The following is a 17,966-nucleotide window of genomic DNA, read 5'->3' as shown; positions in this document are numbered from 1 at the left end:
GGGGTGTTTGAAGCGCAGGTTGCCAACAGTGGGTGTTGTCCATGCCTCCTATAGGCTGCTGCCCTTCAGCAGGATGCATGTGAGTTGGAATATTATCCTGCTCTTCCCTGCTTTTCAGCAGGATGATGACACTGTGGTGGCTGTCTGAGCTAACATCCTGAGACATTTCAACACTTAAGTTATTGCACAGGGCAGATTCACTTTAAATCCTGCACTGCAGATCCCTGAGTTGGTTTTTTGTAGGGTGTTGAAAATACTCTATGCTAGTTGTGATAACTCAGGACGATGACATTTATCCTTGGGAATCTGGGTTGAAGTTTCTGCTGTAGCTGGAGGAGCCAAGAAAGCCTGAGCCAGTGATAAAGGAGAGCACTTAGAAAGTTGCCACCTCTATGAGCTGCCATGGCTGGTGCTGAGGAGCAGCCTTACAGCACATAAAGGAAGGGAGAAAGGGTGGATAAGATCTAGGTCCTTACCCCTTGTGAGCACCAAGGATCCTCCAGCTGATACTGCCCAGGAAAGCAGAAAGCCTCTCTGCTTTGGGGAACAAGGAGCAGTGAAATGTGTGCAGTTTATAAATGCTGCTAGTATTTCAGCCAGAAATCTGAAGGCTAATTGGGGTTTGGCACAGGTTTAGTGATGGCTACCAATTACAATTAACTGTTATTGTCTGTTAAGTGCTGACAGGCATAAAAGGAGGCAGTGCCACCCCCAAGCATGATAACAATCTAATGAATCAGCAGTTGCTACCAATAATCCTCATCCCCGGGTGCTAAGGTGCAGCTGAGTTACAGATTTGGACTTGATGAAGAGCCTACAAATAGTGCTTGGTAAATGGTGATGGGATGTGGGAGTCAGGAGAGTTCCTTGTGCTTCTTTTGTTAATACTAATACTGTTACTGCTTCTACTAATAATAATATTTCTGCAGCACCTCTAAGAATAAAATACCACTTCAAAGTGTCAGCCCTTTGGATCCTCACTTTTTAGTATTCAGGAAGATAAGCAAGCCAGCTAGCAAGGTGAGTTTTTCCTCTTAGTGCTTCAAATCATACCAGTTATATGAAGTAGAAAACTACAATGCTGAAGACACAAAAGTTTGTCTTAATATTTCTAACATTATCCATATGCAGTTTTTATCTGGTTGTTTGCTTTTGATTTGTGGTTGGTTTTTTTTGTTTGTTTGTTTTCTGTTTGTTTTGCATTTAACTTATTGTTTAGAGTTTTAAAACTTCTTTATAAAAATTGTATACAAATACTAGCAAACTATAAAGTAAGTCCCAGGGCAATATCAGTGTAACTATCAAGTAAATCCTTAAACTACCTTAAGCCTTTAAAGGACTTGTTACAAAGCAGTTTGGACAGTTATGTAAGTAACTGTAGTGACATTTGGTGCTTCTTCAGGTTAAAGCCCTCTGGATGCTCCCAGCAGCCCTGAACTGCAGTTCACATTGCTCTGTGTAGCTGCTTCCCAGTGAAAACTCAGGCATTTACCACTGAATGGCTCTTTGGCTGCTGGTGTTCATTTCTCTCACTCTGTAATTTTGCAGACACCCTGTTTCTCTCAGGTGTTTAATAGTGACATTAATATACTGACTGTATGGCTAGATACACCCAGCCATGTTGCAATTTACTGGAGCTGATGGGGAAATGTTCTCAGAGCTACACTTGCAAAATGGATCTGGTTTATAACTTTTGTGATATTGCTATTCTTCAAAACTTCACCTCTCAGAGTGCTGATAGACAATTTTCCCTTCCATTCATTTCTCTGCTTATTGTAACAGATATTTTAAGCACAGACCAGTGAACTGTAAACCTGAACAGACTCCTCAGCATTTCATACAGTAGGAGAGAAGCACCAGAGAATTCACATTTGTTACAAAGCTAAAATAAATTATCACAGATATCTTGCTAAGATAGATTTCAAGTTCCAGATCTTCAACATCAGAGCCAAAAAATAATTAAGGTCGAGTTCTTTATATGCCTGCTGCTATGCTTTATGTAATAGCCTTTAAATGGAGGGATACACTGGATGGCTGAATGGACCTGTGAAAGTCTCATTTAAATGAATTCCTGTAATTGCAGGGTGATGTTAATGACTTGTGTATTCTGGATTCAGATAATGGCAGAGGGTGGAATCACCATGCATTTACAGACAGAACATTTATGTAGGTATGAGGCCCATCATACTAATGGTGTGCCCAGAAAGGTGTTCAGAATTTAGCCAAAAGCCAAAGCAGCTATTCCCCAGCCAAATTGCATCTTAGATTATTAATGGAAAACTTTATTGTGGCTTTGACTTTGCTGCAGTCTCAAGCCACAGAGCAAGATAGATGTAAGATAGGTTTATGGTGAGTGGTCTTTTACTATTAGTTCACTGCTTTTTTTGTACTTACCACTTTTGCAATTTAATGATATGGCAGCAATGGCTTTTGTTGTGAAAGTGAAGGTAGGTAATTTCAAATTTGTGAAAACTGTATAGTACTGCCTAGGTGTTTAGGATATGCTGTAATAGCATCTAATTTTGTGTCATGGCAGGCATTCAGCTTGCATATGTGCTGCCTTCCTTATACAATTTCTTTGACAGTGGCATCACTGCTAATGAACAAGGCCTGTAGGTGATAATTTTCCTGAACTTTTTGTGTCTAAACCTGATGAGGTCTAGAGGATTTCAGTTAATCAGGTTCTCATTTGAACTGCCAGGCACTTTTACATTCTGGAGTCTTACAGAAGTGAGCATAGATGTGATCCAGAACTGCAGCAGTTCAGCTGTGTTGGGCTTTCTTTTTTAGCTATTCAGTTGACAAGGTGAATCATCTTTGTCATTTTAGTATTTCCTTAGACAAGAATTTCCTAAGACAATAATTTTTTTTCTTCTTGGAACTCATTAGCAAAAACATTCACTGGTCTGAACTGAAGATAATAGTATCTGAAGGCTTTTCAAATTGCTGAGACAAGTAGAGTTGGTAACCCCTGAACTTGAAAAAACACAGATTGGAATTCCTGGAGCAAACCACCTAGATGACCTTTCAGTCAAGTCAGAGAAAACTCTTCGAGCAGTTTGGGGAGAGGAAGGAAAAGTTCATCATTCACATCAGTACCATGAATAGAAGAGGTTCCAAAGCAGTAGTGTGACTTCCTGCCTCTGGCTCCTTTTTTTACAAACAATATAATCCTCTCTCTGGAGCAGCTTCTAACTGCTTTAAAACTCCTGATCCAATTTCCCACTGCCTTCTGCTTTGTCCCTTCATGCCAGCAGAAGTAGCTGAGAGACATTTTAGAAGAGCTCTCATGGTCACACTTCATGCCCAGTTTGCCTCTGGTGGAGGCAGCAGAGTAAAAACCACCAGAGACTCAAATATTGACCTGGCAGAGGGATCCCAGAGGGACAGCTGCACAAGAGAGGACATGAGCACCTCTTTGCACAGCAGAGCTCAGGGCAGCACAGGCCACTCCTGGGGCATCCAGCTGGGGGACAAGAGTGGGATGTCAATTGGTGGAGCTGCTCCAAGTCGTGCTGGGGTAGCTGATGGCAGACTGACTAGCTCAGGGGATTTGGGGGCTGCAGGGTGCATGCAAATCCTCTGTAAGACTCAGCAGTGAAGAGCTCAGGCCAAAAAGCTTCAGGGCTGCTGTAGTCTCTGCCTCTGTCCTGATTCAGCTCCCACAAGAATGCTTAAGCAGCAAAGCTTAAGCTTAATCGAGTTATGTGAGCCAATAAACTTTGCTGCATTTCTTATCGCCCTACCACAGTTAGATGCTTCTAAAGTATTTTGCTTTAAATCAAGGCAGTTTTTTACAGATTTCTTCCAGCACAGTCTCTCTGCTTCACCTCCTGAACTTGCTGCTCTGCAGCTCAGGTGGACTCAGGAGTGCCTGGTGTGCATGTCTGTGAGGAATATTATGAACTGCACAGCTTTCACTTGACCTCAGGCTTCAGAAGGAATGCCAGGATCAGACTCTGAATATCTGAATTAAAGGCTTAACTTGGAAAAGCGCACCGTCAAAGTGGTCAGCAGGGCTGTGGGGTGCACAAAGCAGCCGATTGTGAACTCAGACCCCTGTGTTAACCTTCCATCTGTTGCCAGCAGCCAAGGCTGAAAGAACGTGCTTGTGTTGCAGGTAATGGCATGAAAAATAATTGTTCTTGTTAAAGTTCATTTTTGCAGGAGCTGGCCTTTCTGCCTCATTCCCCCAGCTTCACAGTAATGAGGGAAACAGCGAGCTCTTCCTCTCCTGATCAATGAGCTCACCCAGCTTCTTGCCTGTTGCAGGGTCTGCAATCCTCCTTGCTGTATTTTAAAAGCAGAACCTGCAGCAACTACAAAGCCCTAAGAGAGGCAAGGCTTCAATTCTGTGGACACCAGTGACATTCTCAGGGGTGCATCTCTCGATCTCAGCCCGTGCTTCCCACCTCCTGGTGAGCAAAGGGGGAAAGGCTCGTGTCTCAAGGCAAGGCAGCTCCCAGGCACCTTTCTTCAGGATGCACACAGAAACTTTTAATTTAAGAACTGACATATTAACTGCAGTGGCCTAAAAGAATAAATGAGTAATACTGTGGGGTCTTCCATTCAGCAAAGGGAATGTTTTCCCCGAGACCTCTTTTTAATTGAAGCCATTTGTCATTTTGAATGTCGAATGTATTCATTAGAAAGCAGCACCTCGGAGGGGACCAGGGAGCTGAGGAGATTAGTACCAGGATACAAAGCCTTTTGCCTCCAGGTTGCCAGTTTCAAATCTGGCCATGTCACTATTGATCAGAAGAAGTCATTACAGGCTGACAGATGTTTAGCTGCTTATATAGAAGTGACCTTGTCAGATTAGTCAAATTCTTTGTTAAGAGATATGTCCCTACTCCCTCACACACACAGACACACGCACAAAAATCCTCATTAGCACCTTGTTGGTAGTGCTCACAGCATCAGTAAGGACAGGGCACAGTTGTTTATGCAGAATCAGAACAGAGGGATTTTTGAGCTATGTGAGGGTTGATTGAAGCATTTTCAAAGCATCTCATGATGCACTTTGAAATTTCCTAGTTGATTCTGTGCTGCATAATTTAAAACGAACCCTTCTTAGAATATTTGCAGTGCTTTGATCAATATAAAATTTATTTTTTTAGGAATCTGAATTTTTTTCTATAGCATCTATTAGCAGTAAAGTGTGTTCTTAGCAAAAAAAAAGGGGAGGACATCTGAAGTATGTGGGAAAAAAAAAGAATGGTAATGCTGCATACATTTTGTTAACTTCGAGAATAAGGCTGAAAATACTCATAATTGTGTGATGTATTTTGCAGACTGATACTTAGGGGAACAGAACAATCTTACAAAATCGCCCCAGACACTTCAGTCCAGCCTGCAGTAACTCATATCTCTAGTTTGGATTAAACTCTTGCTCTGTGGGTCACATGGCCACCTGTGGTGACACCAGACATCTCCTTTCACAAGGCTCTGCTACCTCTTGAGCATAATTCATTGCTTTCAAAATCTCCAAGGACAGGCACTTTGGAGAGTGTACATGGAAATTTTCAAACACAGGCTCTTAAAGGGGTTCCTGTGTTCCTTTAAAGACCCTATGAGGAAGACAATTCAGCTTGGATGAAGTTTCCTCCAGCTGGGACTCAAGGGAAGTTTACCCAAGTGAAGGAGCTCTGACAGAGATGAAAACCTCCACACAAAAAAATCTGTATGAGAGACCCCAATTCTTCTCTGAAACAGAGGAAGGAAAATGCCAGAAATCCAGCGGGACCTCAATTTGCCATAGGGAAGAAAAGATTAGTTCTTTTTCAGCTTTACAGCCCATGTTACAAATTGAGTTTAGACAGAAAAAAATGCTTTGGGGTGTTCATATATTTTTACATCACCAGCAATAAATATCAAAGCTGGGCTGATAATGTTGGCATGAAAAGTGCAGGTGCCTTTTGTCTGTACTGTGAACAGAGCAGGTTAAGTGTGTCTTTATTAGAGAGCTTGCTAGGTGATAGTTTGAAATGCTGATTTTGATTCCAGTTCAAACTCTGCTTTTAGAAGACTAAATCAAATTTTTACCTGAGCTGAACTTGCTTCTAACACAGGAGTCTTGAACAAGGTCTTTTTAAAAACAATTATAATCTCTCTGCAAAGGGTGGAGGATTATAGGGTGTGAAAGCAATAAAAAATAGCTTTGGGCAGGTTTGAGCTCTTCTGAGAAATGCCAAATGACTGGCACACCTTATTATATCTCTTAAGCAATCACAGCACGTGACTCCAGCACTTTCTATGTCAAGAAAATTTCTTGTTAAATGCCACAAGGATATGGGAAGGTGTGCCAAGGCTTCTGTGCACCTTCAGCTGTTCTCAAGGTGATGGCTTAAAAATGGCAATTTAGCCTTTGCAGAGCACAGAACAGCACGTGACATTCAAGTCTTGGGCAAAAAGATAAGATAAGGTTGTATTTTAGAGTTGAGGATTATGAATTGGATCTCTGGGGTTGGGTAGGGGGAAGGGTGAATGCCTCATGTACCAAACCTGGCTGATTTGATTTTTCTTATCAGTGAGGAGATTGAACCTGCCTGATACACCACTTCTTTAAGGTCTAAGTAATATTGGTTCTGTGAGAAGTAATATTTCAGTACGTGTGGCTTAAAACCTGGCTAGCCTTAAGGTCACATCAGCCATAAGTAATACACACTGAGCACTTAGGATCCCACAAATGTGACCTTATACTTGTGTCCCAGTAAATGCAGAAGGCACCAGCCCAGAGCTGGTCTATGGATTTCACAGGCATCTAATAGGTAAAATAAAAAGACAGATGTTTCTATGGATTTTAAGGAGAGGGAAGGCAGAACCAACAAGAAGCTCTAAATTAGTTATTGTGGTGATGGATGCTCTGTTATGGACCTGCATGTGTGCCTCAGGCTTTTATGGACTTGTAATTATATTAGGAGATATTGCTTTGACCTAGACATAACTGTACAGGTTATTTACTATTATTTGCTTGAGAGAAATAAAACCCAATTCAAACTCTTTCAAATGCTGTATGCCACACTTACATATGACAACATATAGAATAGATCCCCTTATGAGAAAAGGAACTAAAATGGCAGTAGAAATCTCTTTCAGGGTGGATTGGTGAAAGGCAATATTGATGGTTTCATGATGGTAATTTAGCTTGTCTTTCTGTGATGGTGTAGCTAAACTGAGGTGTGTCCTGTCACCACTCTTCCCAGAGGACACGTGTCCTGATGGACTAAATGAACTTGGCCTATTTCACAATGGGACAAATTTGGATGAATCACCACTGAAAGCATTTTGCAACAACCTGGGTAAACTTTTCTAGGTGGCCTCAAAGCCTTCACACAGCCTAGAAAAGCTGCTTACCTGGGAGGTTGCAATAAAGCACTGTTCTAAAATAATCATGAATGTTCATAAAGCAGATGAAAGCCTCCAAGAAGTACAGCCAAGCTGTATCAAAGGCTAAAGTAACAAGACACATGATTTGTTTAAGACTTTCCTTCTATTTGCAATTTTTTTTCTTTCTTGCATAAAAATAAAAAAAAAAGCTAAGAATTTTCCAAGGTCAAAATCAAAGTCTTTGGAAGTCCTGCAAAAGTGTGCTATTACTGTTACAAAATGCACATAGAAGCAGAGGATATCAGGATAAAAAATTTAAAACTTGAGTTAATGACACATCCTTTTTAATATTGTTTCAGCAAAGGTAGCCATGCGGCAAATTAAACAACAGTGGATATGAAGGATTCCAATTTCAAGGGAGAAAAGAAGGAACCTGTAACAGAGCCTGGAAATCACAGCTATTAAAGCAGGGAGACTTTCTGAAGCTACAGGTAGATGTTATGCTTCAGGAGATACTGACACGTAGAAGGAAAAACTAAGCTTTCCAAAAAAAAAAAAAAAAGGGGGGGGGTGGAATCTCCAAAACCAATTGAGAATTTATATAGTGGGTGATTTTACTTGCATTTTTCATTTGTTTCCCACCAGATTTCTTTTTAATATCAATATATACTCTCCATATCCAAAGTGTAAAGGCCTGAATTTTTTGCTTGGTGATTTCTTTGCAGTGCTGCAAGCCTTCCAAGAAATGAGAAAGATGTGCAGTGTCTGTAGCATGAGCTACAACTTATTAAGGCATTGGAAGCTGTTGGTGTGGCCAAGCTGGATTTGGCAGGGCAAGCAAAGGGAGAAGAAAAGAAAGTGATTATTGTGCCATTGATGTAGTTGCTGTGTATTGCTGGTTTAAACTGTTTCTACTCCAGCTGCTCCCAAGAGCCTGTAGCTTCCCAGGGAAGCTGCCTCTTTCATCACATGCTTTCCCTACTCCTTCACCCTTCCCAGGGGGAAGCCAACAAGAAACCTTGTGCTGGTTGTCTCCAGGACCTGAGTGGTGAATTGCTCTTTGCACACACAGACACTTTCTTGGAGCATGGCTGCAAACAACTAATCACCCTTTAATCCTGCTAACCTCTTTGCCTTGGCCGTATGGTGGGGTTAAAATTCCTGCTGATAAGATTAAGTGCTGTCTTGGACTGGGGCCTACAGAAATAATCATGCCATTTCCACAGTCCCACTCATTAGAATGAAATGTAAAAAAGGATGTTGGTCTTCCTGCTGTGGGATGTCAGCCAGCTGCTAATTGTTTGTGGTCAGAAAGAAGTTCTCTTCTTGTCGTTCTTTAGGGATCTGTGTGTGTGGATATAAGTCCATTTTACACTTGCTCTGAATCTAAGTCTGTTCATCTACAGTGTATAAACTAGATTTTTACTTTTAGAACACTGGATAGCTGCGTGTAACTCTAGGTTGTATTCACCACAGGTTTTGTCTTTAGTTTTCTTATAAGGTTGTATTTTTAATCTGAGTGGCACCTACAGTAAAATCCTTTTCAATGGCCAAGACAGTCACACCTCAGATTTAATCCCTTTCTTATAAAGCAGACATGTTTTCCCCATTGTCAGACCGGCTGTGACTCACTGCTCCTTTCTGCTAACAAGAAATCTATTCTATTAATGTGAGTTTGAGAACTACAATGACATTGTTCCAGTAATCCTTTTATTTTAAAAATTCATCAGCAAACACCACAGAAACAGAGTGACTAAGTCTGGTATTTTACTGAACAATGTAAAAAGAAACAGCTGTTAGAGACTAAACAATTAATTTGTGGCTTTAATCTTTAGAGGTGCTCTGTGCCTTGTCAATAGTTTAGGCACAAACAATATGAAGCCCATGCCTAATTTTAGGCACACCTGCAATTCTGGAGTGACTAAATGCTTTGGTTTGCTTTAGCTGTATGTTGGCAGACCAAGGAGACCTCTGGATACAACCAGTGAAGTCTGGAAAATCTTGTAAAGCAAATAATGTATGAAGATAAAACAATCACTCATGCAGCATTTTAGAACTAATTGTTGAAACAAACCCATCTGTTTTCCCTTGAAAAAATAAGGGACACAAAAGGGACCCAAGAGTAGCTTTCCATCTAACAAGCATCTCATGTAGAGTAATGCAGGTGTGGCTGAAACTGCTCTTGACATAAAGTATACAATAACATGTGTGATGGAGACGTGTTGACATTCCCAGCACTTTTTGTCTGAACACTTATGTTGAAAAAAATCCATTTCCTGGCAAATTTCTCTGCTGCGGGGTGGCAAAAGGGTGGAGGGTAGGAGTGCTGATATTTCCCATTTTGCTGGAGATGGCTTTGAAAATGTGAGCTGAAGGGGCTGTTATCAGAAGAGGGATCTGTCTGGCTGGGGAGCGGGGCTTTGCCACAGCAGCTATGTAGGGCACGCCTGCAGAAATGTCAAATAACGCCTGCCTGTGATGCCGCTCCCCGTCGAGCGTGTCACGAGTCATCCTCACTGCTCCTCAGCCTCGCACTCTTGAGAGGGAAATGCAAATTTCCTGATGTCTTCTGGAGGGCTGTGGAGGGAAGAAAGTGAGGAAGGGAATCAAAGGGAATACATTATTGGTGACAGCAAGTGTAGTAAGTGAGAGATGGAAGCAGGAGCTGAAGATGTGGTTAATGAGGGCGTGTGAGGGAAAGCAGCCCACCACGCAAGCTAAACCCTCGGCAGGGGGGAGACACTGGAGGAAAAGGACAAAACAGAGCTTGGCTGCTGATAGTTCTGATACTGCAACGCTGCCCTTCCAAGAAAGCAGAACCCATCTGGTGGCAGAATCAGAAGCCCTCTACTGCTTTTATTCCTCTTTATGTGCTCCCTGTCTAGAGCAGAGGTTCTCTCTCCCCCTTCTCAAGCCCCTGCTACCCTCCTGCTCTCCAATACACTAAAAAGAGCAAAGCTTGGTGACATTTCGACATTGTTTATAGCTGCAATGACTTCTTTCAGTTTTCAGTTCTTTATTATTTATCTCTTCATATTTTCAGAATGAAATGCCTTTGGCTTTCTAAAAAAAAAAAGGACTTCCAAGTAAAACGATTGTCTTACCAGAATGTTTCTTTCCTGGGGATTTCAAAACCACCATGTTTCATTGTAACTCATCTTGAAGCCAAGCCAGATTTTGAGTTATTTTAAGCCTTTGCCAAACAATATTTTCATCCTTTTGCCAGGTCTGGCTTACACTTGTAGGATGACAGCAGCAGGACAAACCTTGTACTATGCATTCATCCCTATCCCTCTTACACAAGACTTGTAAACACGAGCATATGTTCTCATCTTGGCCTGTATCTTCATTTTGCTGATGGTTTAGTTTATTTTTGTTGGGTTATTATCCCAGCCCTGCTTTTTCCCTAGAGGCACAAAAACCACATGGAAGCAGCATAATAGCACAATTCTGAAATTCTTATGGTAGGTGCTTTTGGAAATGCTTGGTCCCATTGCTCTGCAATTATTACCATACTAATGCAAAATTTCCAGACCTCTTGATTTATATATTTATGCAATATATATATATAAGCACACACATAACCCAAATCATTCCTTGTATTTAACTAGTATTGGCATGCTTTCATCTATGATTAAGATGATCTTTCAGGATCAATACAGTCTCCAGTGAACATTTTACACGCACGGTCTTATTAGCGTCTCTCCTAAGAGGTCATGCCTTTGTGTGCTCTACTCCATTGCATTTAGGACTCCTCCTGAAATTGTAAGATGTCCAACAAAATTGCCAAAATTATCTTCATAAGAATTATTGTCATGATGAAGATGGAAAATTAGATATATAGCACATAGTACTTTTTAATGTGTATTAGGAATATTGCTTTAAATTTTGTGTTCTGTAAATAAATTTTCATGTTTGAATATCCTGAATGTGTTGCAAAGAAGGAGGACTCAGATATTTTAGAATGAGGACAGAAGCAATGCCTGGATGTAGGGACTTCCCAAAACATAAATGAAACTTCTATTGGATGCATTAAATGTACCATATTCAGGGATGTCTTAGTTATTGTTGAGTGGCACTTGCACAGTGTTGAGGCCTTTTTTCACCCCACCAGTGAGGGATTGGGGTGCACATGTAGCTGGGAGGGGACATAGCCAGGCCAGCTGACCCCAACTGACCCAAGGGATGTCCCATTCCATGTGGTGTCATTCCTGTATATAAAGCTGGGGGAAGAAGGAGGAAGGGGGGATGTTTGGAGTGGTGACTTTTGTCTTCCCAAGTCATCACTGGATGTGATGGGGCCCTGCCTTCCAGGGGATGATTTAATACCTGACTTGATTTTCTTTGCTTGTGCACACAGCTTTTGCTTAACCTTTTGTTTAATTGTCTTTATATCAACCCATGAGTTTTCTCACATTTACTCTTACAGTTCTTTCCCCCATGCCACCAGTGGGACAGGGAGCAAGTGGCTGTCTGGTGCTCAGTTGCCATCTCAGGTTTAAACCACAGCAGTGCTGAGAATAGTTTAACACATAAATCCTCTCTAAATTTAGTTTTTAAAATGTCCAGCGACACTTTGCTTTCAGGTCAGGTAGCATAAGACAGTGCAAGCTCTTTTTTTTTCCCTTCCTCTAGTAAGAAAAGTAATTTCTGAGATTGTGTTTGACAGCACTTCTGACAAAAAAGGAAGACAGGTCAGTTGAAACGAGTTAGTATTTCAACAGGGAAACAATACAATCATTTTATCAGGAGACTGCTTGAAAAATAAAAGGCATGTTGGGAAGGAACAAATAACTCCTTAGATGAACAGATTTTTGAAGAGCAGTCATTAATTTGAAATATTACAGATTTAAATGAGCACACTTCTCTTAGTCTGATAAGAAATGAATTTGTGCTTTGTAATGTTTTTAATACATACAGAATGAAATTATTAGGTTATTTTTTTAAAGTCTCAAACAAAAAGAACTACATACATTTTATCAACTTGTCCAATCCCAGAAAGTTCATATTTCACATAAAGCTAAGATTAAGCTAAGTTTAGACTTCTAGGAGGATGAAATCTGTTTTCATAAGCACCCTCCTGCATTACAGGAAAATGCACACTTTAGGAAAAGCCAAAATCCAAAACTAAACCACCCTCCAGTTCTAGCAGCTTTATCCTAAGGCTACACATGGTACCTACATACACTTTCTTCTCTGTAAACACATAACTAGATTAGAAGGATGGTGACGGTGATGATTTGATTTGCCTCTTGCCAACAGCAGAATGTCTTGCTGCCTTATTTTTAATAAAGTTCATAAAAGAAAAAGCATCTATACAAATAATTTTCAAGGCAGTGCATAAAAATCTTTTAAATTTAAATATTAAGATGCTAGGAAATATGATTGCTAACTGGAATATAAACATGCTAATGATTTTTTAATCCTCTTTTAATGTAGAAATACATAAACTTGAATAGAAATGTCTTGCTAGCTAAGGAATTGTCCCCTTTTTAATTAGCAATCACAAATCTGTCTATCAATTCCACATGCAAGTATCATGTTAGAAAGCAGTCTTGTCATTCCCACTTTCATTTGTGCATTTCTAATTTCAATGTAGAAATCCCTTTGTGTGAAAATCCCTGAAACCAGCATCAACATGTTTTCTTTTTTTCACAGTATGAACCTATGCCCACAGAAACTGCAGTTCTGGAATTCACTGATGATGTGTGTCAAGAACTGCAGTTGTTTTGCAGAGCATTACTAAAAGAAACAGCTACCAGTCACTTTCTACCTCTTTTTCTGTGTTTTACCTTGATCTGCAGCTAATGGCTTCTGCTGAGGACACAGGGGAGGACAAATCCTCTTCAAAACAAATAACACTCATTTTAATTCTTCTGTTGTAACAACATATTTATGGATCTAGTTCATTCCTTCCCTTTTGGGAAATGTATGTTGCAGAACTCAGCAGCTCCTGCACGTTGGGTACCACCAAGTTCCAACTACAGAGCTTGGGAAGGAGGAAACACCAAATTCAGAGGGAGTCAGTCCTAAAAACTGCAGTGATACAGTCCAGGCTGAGGAAAGCACATGCTTAACCATGAGCAACTTCAGAAGCACACGGCAGGTAAAAGAGCAACCTCTGTGCTTGAAATTTTACTGCCCATTGAAGTGATTTTTTGACAAAGTCCAGAGTCTCCAGATTGCAGGACTGAGAACCCCACATGACCTCTTCAGGTCTGAATCCAAGCCCACTACAGGCAAGGAAACAGTGCCTGAGTGTTCATGGACCCTGTTATCTGCATGAGCCCTTGAACTGGGCCCTGTCATGGCAGCAATTCTTTTAAGCTTTACTGAAAATTTTGTAGCTCAAATTTGAAAAATTATGGAAATTTCAAAACCCTTTTATTATTCCCAACACTTACTAAAATGTCTTCCTAAAGTTTCCACAATATTATTCTATTATTTGTCAACTTGTTTTTCCCTATTATCAGGTTCCTCATTAATGCATAGTCTCTCATACCTCTTCACCATTTTCCTTTTCTGAGTGAGTGATACAAGACAACAGGTCATTAACCCCACCATTATAAAAATCTTGTTAATTTGCTGATCCCCCTCATTTATCAGTGATCCTGCTTTTCCCTGGTTCTTCTTTTATGCCTGCTCCATTAAACAGGCATTTATTATCACCCTTAGCTGTGTTAGACAGCTCATTGCCTTTCTCCACTTGTCTTGTTCACTGCTGGTTATTTTCTGCTCTGTTCTTGTTTTCCCTCCCATTTCAGGATTTCCTCTTCCTTGCAGCTCTCTGTGAAGCAGTGGCACATGAATGTTTTTAGACACCCACCTGTGGTGTGGTGGTTCTTTCCCTTTGTTTGGTGGCTCTGACAGTATGGAGGAAAGATGAGGTGTGCCCTGGACTCATTGCTCTGCAGTTTTCCCTCACTCTTCTACCTGTCTCCCTTTGGACAGCTCCAGAGCACTTTAGCTTCAGGACTAAGTTGTTTCTACTTCTGAGAAAATATGAACTCAATTCATTATTTCTGCTGAAAATGAGTTCATGTTGTAAATCAAGACGAGATTTCAGAAGAGGTGCATTTATGCTGGAAGGAGGAAAGAAGAAATTCCCGTCAGTATCCTGTCACTGCTTTTGGCACATCATGTTTGGTGGCATATTACATGCTGCTGCACAAGCTTCTTCTACAAAATACCTGCTTCTCATTCAAGTTAAATTGCAAAGCTGCCATGAGGTTCAACATGACAGGAAGGCTTTGTGAGCTTTGCTGCTGTTGGAGTCACCACTGTGCTCTTCCTGAAGCTCTGCCACCACACCATCAAACAGGTACAAGTTTCTGTGCTCCTGCACTCTGCAATTTCACACACTTCTCTTGTATAAGGGCATGCTTGAATTTTTGCCTTCCAATATGTTTTAACTGAGTACCAGTGACAGGTGCTGCATAACACACATGGTGCACAACTGCAGCTGCCAAAGCTTCCCTGCAGATTGGTCCCTTCAGTGCTGCTAATTCCTTGCTGTGAACCTGAGTGATCAGACTGAAATCTGGAAAAGGAGCCCAGCCTACATCACTCAAAAGAAATCTCCTTTACCCTCTCCTGATCTCCTACATCTGAAAGACTTCCAGCCAAGGTGCTGCCATCTGTGCTCACAAGAGGGAGGAGATTCTACAGCTTTCCATCTTTTGTATTCTTCCATGTAATCTCTATTTATGTGACCAAAACACTAGGATTAGATGAAATACACAAAAGTATTCCCAAAAGAAATGGCTTGAGCAATTTGATTGCTTATTTCCCAGGAGCTCTCCTCATGTTAAAACCTCTCAATCTCTAAAATTAGTAGCTGGGGAAGAACAGATCATGAAAGAGCAAACTAAGAAACAAAAAACCACAATCACACAGCTATATCAGCTGGATTTGTGCTCTGGATCAGCTTTTGCTACTTAAATATGTATTACTGACAAAGATTTCTTAGTGTTGTCTTTATTCAGAGAGTTACTCTCAGTCAAATTACTGGCTAAAATCCAAATAGGTAAATTCTGATTCCTTTAACTCTTGAATGTACCCATTTCAAAGCACTTACTCTGCACTCTGCTGCATTTTTCTCTGTTAATCAATACCTTTCTATGACAAGACCCTGAAAATCCAAAATGTGCTATACAACTAAATAAGAAGCCACAGCTTGCAGTCCTTGGCTCCAGGCCATGCCACCCCTCCATACAGAGCCAGACAGGCACAGGTATCCACCTTCACACACGTTGGTTGTAACCTAAACTGAGGGATAATTGCAAAGGCTTTGACAAATGAGATAAAAATGTAACTTGGAGCTTGGGATGAATGATAAATATACAAAGTTTGGATGATCTGAGGCAAGGATGCTACATGGATTTGTAGCTGGCATCTACTTCCAGAAGCCCATTTCCAGGAAAGTATTGGCAAACACAGATTTACGTGATCTGTGGGCATGTGGATTGTAGGGAAAATGGAGTCACACAGTTTTTCTCTGTAAATCTGTACACTTGAAAGAAGACATAGGAAAAATGGAAATAACAATCTCCCCACCGTGCTCTGTTTCTTCTAAGTGTTTCCATGCTGATGGCTGGAAACACATACTAAAGACACCTGGATTTTTCTTCACTGCAACAACTGCACATTTGCCTCCACCAGTTCAAGGATGCTGCAACAAAACATGCACAAAATAAAGTATGCCCCTCTCCCAAAACTTGAAAACACCATGAAGTTGATGTTTCTGTAATACTTGCAATTCATCATTTACAGAGTACCATGATCTTCAGGGTAACCTGGAACATGCAGAGAGCTCATTAGCACATTAGTTGTCATGGGGAATATAATTCTAGCTCCCATTTCTGGCAAATTAAATTTTTATAATTAGGTCTGCTCTTCAATACATTTTGTCCATCAGAATCAGACAATAATTTTGTTTTGCATAGTCTTGTGCAACCATAAGGGCCTCAACCATATAGTGAAAATTTGTGTAGAGAAAAATATAGAGAAAATATACTCCATAGAACACCAAACAGTTTAGGAGAAACTGTCCATATGAAAGATTTTGACCCAAAGCTTCCACACTCTGTTGTCCCTTATAAGAAATGTGTCCTTCTCTTTTCATTTTTCTGGAGAGTACTATGAAACTGAAACTATGACATGGCTTTTCCTTGCTTAGAATCATTATTTGCTTAATCCTCTCACCATGAATTTGTTTCCTGTTTCATTCTCCTTTTTTTTTTTTTTATTATTTGCCAATACAAGCTTTCCTCTCAGACCTATTAACTGCTCCTACATTATTCCTTTACTTTCTGTCTCAGCATGAGTCTTAATCTGACCTAAGATACCATATCTTGCCAGTGTAGATAGGTGGCTAATAAGTTGTTACAACCTAGATATTTTAAGTGTTATGTATTGCTTCTGAACAGATGTGACAAGATAATATTTAATCACTGTAGAATTCTTGACATCGGCTGGGCTAAATGTCTAAAGCCCACCACTCATATCGGAAATGCATGATTGCAAAAGAAAAAGGGGAATAAAAAAAGATTATTTGCCTTTATCTTTGACTGCTGTGGAAACAGACACGCAGATGTTCTTTTTCATTACTGTGTAGCAGACTGAGCACAGTATTGTAGCAGACTGAGCACAGTATTCATTGTTGAGTAAAATAATTGCAGGGAAAAAGGAGAGATGAAGAGAGAAGAAAGACTTGCTTAATGAAGATAATTTGTTTGGAACTGAGGAATCTGTAATCCTTCTATCCATGCCTATTGTTTATTTGCACTATATATGTTTCCCCAAAGCTGAGAATAATCCTACAGGCATTTTTTTTTTAATCAGAGAAAACTGAAATTTTTTATTAATTTTGCATTTATGGTGTGTATTGTTCTGTGCCCCCTCTCAGATGGCACTAGTGTGTTACTTGACTACTAAGAAGCAATATCTGACCCAGGAGTGGAGTGGGGGTAGGGCTGGGAATTGACTTTTTCAGTCCCTGATCATGCAACCACATCTGGAATTGTGGGATGCCTACAGTAAATCCCATCTTCTTATCCTGCATATGAAATATAACTCCACTAATGGCCATATGGAGCAGATTAAAGCAAGCAGTCTAATTTACTAAAGGCAGGGGCAAAAAAAGGAAATTTCTTGCTTAATTAACAAGGGCAGAAATACAGCAACAGACAGTACAACAGGAGGACCATATTTAAGGCATCTCCAATCAAATGTTTTAATGGCATATAAGACCCAAGGGAGATCTAAAAACGCCTGGCACTGCCAACGCACTTGAAACATGGTTCTGCTTTTAAAGTCATTTTGGGTAACAGATTAGAAAACGATCAGTTATTAGGAATATCTTGATTTTTCTGTCTGTCCAGCTTGCAACGCCTACAAGGGGGATGATGTTTATGACTGTACAGTAATTACATAATTATGGCAAGGCAGAGCAAGACACACTCTCACAAAATCAAGGCACCGTGGCCTCGGATGGAGGAAGATACCGCATGAGCTGAAGGACAAGGCAAACCCAGTGTCTGCCTGCTTGTTCCCAAGTGGTACCCAAGAAACACCATCTCACCAGGGACAGCAGTCTGTCATCATCCCAGCAGCTGCAAAAGCAACTCTCAAACACC

At 40.5% G+C, this 17,966-nt stretch overlaps 1 long non-coding RNA gene across 2 annotated transcripts; it reads left to right on the top strand.

Annotated features, from left to right (window-relative positions):
• Positions 1-742: 742 nt before the first annotated feature.
• Positions 743-16,393, top strand: LOC135446787 (uncharacterized). Of its 2 annotated transcripts, XR_010439887.1 has the most exons (6): positions 743-830; positions 930-1,020; positions 4,273-4,418; positions 7,689-7,820; positions 13,270-13,435; positions 14,094-16,393. It is a non-coding gene; the product is annotated as an uncharacterized LOC135446787 (long non-coding RNA). The 2 variants fall into 2 exon arrangements; XR_010439886.1 differs by lacking the exon at positions 743-830 and having other exon boundaries at positions 869-1,020.
• Positions 16,394-17,966: the final 1,573 nt, after the last annotated feature.

Source organism: Zonotrichia leucophrys, chromosome 4, assembly GCF_028769735.1.
Source record: "Zonotrichia leucophrys gambelii isolate GWCS_2022_RI chromosome 4, RI_Zleu_2.0, whole genome shotgun sequence".
Taxonomy (NCBI): Eukaryota; Metazoa; Chordata; class Aves; order Passeriformes; family Passerellidae; genus Zonotrichia; species Zonotrichia leucophrys.
The sequence above is the reverse complement of the archived record's forward strand: the minus strand, read 5'-3'. Positions and strand labels throughout refer to the sequence as shown.